Genomic DNA, 2,571 nt, shown 5'->3' on the forward strand with positions numbered 1-2,571 from the left:
ATTTACAAGTATTAGCATTAATCAAATAAGATGATTAATTAATCATGTTAACAATATATAATCTGATTGGAACCTCCTTTGTGTGTGGTTTCCAATTGAATAATAAGAGTTTATACTATACTTGTTTGACATACCATTAGTGGATCCTCTAACCTTGACATTTGTCTTTATCATTATTTAATCCTTACGTTAATCTTTCATCTCAAAGTTCTCATCAACTTCTTCTTTATCATTATTGTTGTTGTTGTTGTTGTTGTTACTCTTGTTGTTGTTTATAATTTGTACAATTAACTTCCCTGTGGTTCGAACTCGGTCTTGCCGGGTTATTTATTACTTCGACACTCCTACACTTGAGAGAAGACATCAATCTTTTGGTCGTGTCAACTCATAAGAGAGTTTATAATGTAAATCAAGATGATGTTAAAGCCTCATTAGATGTAGTGACAGGTATAATAACACTTAATTCACTAAAAAAATATATGTTTTATTAGATCCAAGGGCTACACACTCCTTTGTATCATATAGATTTGCTATTCAACTAAACATAACTAAATGTAAATTGAACAAGAGACTAGATATTAGTACACATCTAAAAGAAATGATAGATATAAGTGATATATATATATATATATATATATATAAGGAGTGTATTATAATAGTAAAAGGGATAATGCATGAAAATAGACATGGTGCCATTACAAATGGATGATTTTAATGGAATACTAGGAATTGATTGGTTAAACATGCATCAGGCTAGTATGGATTGCTCACCAAGACATTAACCTTTAAGGTACTAAGTGTGAATGAAATCAAGTTTAAGGGTAAGTAACGTGTTGTGTTGAATTGTATAATATCAATAATGACTATAAGAAGATTAATGAGAAAGAGGTGTATTTCTTATTTGGCATATGTTATGGACACTGGAAAAAAAAGTATGAAATTGAACAATAACTCAATAATAAGAGAGTTTCCAAATGTTTTTCTTGGGGAATTACCAGGATTACATCCTGTACAAGATATTGAAGTCTCTATAAAGGTGCTACCAGGAATAATACTTATATCTCAGTCCCTCCCATATAGGATGGCCCTAGTGGAGTTAGCGTATTTGAAATTACAACTTCAGAAATTGTTGGATAAAAGATTTATCTAACCTAACAATTCACCCTAGGAAGCTCTTGTATTATTTTTGAAAAAGAATGATGGGACATAATAGCTTTGTACAGATTACAGACAACTAAATAGAGTGATAATGAAAAACAAGTATTCACTTCCATGAATTGATGATCTATTTGATCATTTAAAGGGAGATTAAATGTTATAAAAAATAGACTTGAGATTAAAATATTATCAATTAAGAATAAGAGAGTAGGATGTATAGAAAATTACTTTTAAAACTTATTACGAGCATTTTGAATTCTTAGTGATGCTTTTTGAATTGACAAATGCTTATGCAATGTTTATGAATCTAATAAATAGAGTTTATTGACCATACTTGGATAAATACATGGTGGTGTTCATCAATGATATTTTGGTTTATTCTGATTCGTAAACAGAACATGAACATCAATTGAGAAATGTGCTACAGGTTCTAAGGAAATTCAATTATATATGAAGTTGAATAAGTGAGAGTTTTGGCTAGATAAAATTATATTCCTAGGACAAATTATATCAATAGACAGTATATATATGAACCAAAGAAAATTAGAAGTTATTTTGAAGTGGGAAAGACCTACAGATATGATTGAAATTCATAGTTTTCTTGTATTTATATTGATATGGTATTATCAAAGGTTTAAAGAATGATTTTCTACCATAGCCTTTTCAATGACATGTCTGACTCAAAGAGAAGTTAAATTTGAATGATCAAAAGAGTGTAAAGATAGCTTTCAAGAATTGAAGAAAAGATTAACTACGACCTTAATATTGACTCTTCTTGTAGGATAAAAGGGACTTATTGTGTATAACAATGCTTTTGAAAAGGGTCTTGGTTATATACTAATGCAACATGGAAGGTAATTGCATATGCTTTAAGATAATTAAAGCAACATTAAATAAATTATTTACTGTATAACCTGAAATTAGCAACGATGGTGTTTGCTTTGTGAGTTTTAAGACATTATTTATATAGGACTCCAGTGCAAAATTTCATTAATAATAAGATTTTAAAGTACTTGATGCATAGAAAGAATTAAGACATTCACTAAAAAATATGAGTGGAGTTAATTAAAAATTATAATTGCATAATTGACTACCATCCAAGAAAAACAAACATGGTGATGGATGCTTTAAGATGGAAGGACAAGGTTATGACTGATAATTTATCACTTTAAAATTAAAATAAACTTGTGAAGTTAGGGAAAATAAGAACACAACTATACATGCGTGATTAATATTTAAAAGTGCATTTTTATCAAGGTTTTATATCATCATTTCACACTTGAAGTATCAATAACTCCTTAACTAAAGCATGTTTTATAATAATATATCTAATAATATAAGATACCTTTAATTTAAGGTAAATGTTCATTTTAAATTGAGGCCTATCACATAAATAAAAGGATTGATTGATGA

This window comes from Populus euphratica, unplaced genomic scaffold (genome assembly GCF_000495115.2).
Source record: "Populus euphratica unplaced genomic scaffold, PopEup_1.0 scaffold150.1, whole genome shotgun sequence".
NCBI classification, from domain to species: domain Eukaryota; kingdom Viridiplantae; phylum Streptophyta; class Magnoliopsida; order Malpighiales; family Salicaceae; genus Populus; species Populus euphratica.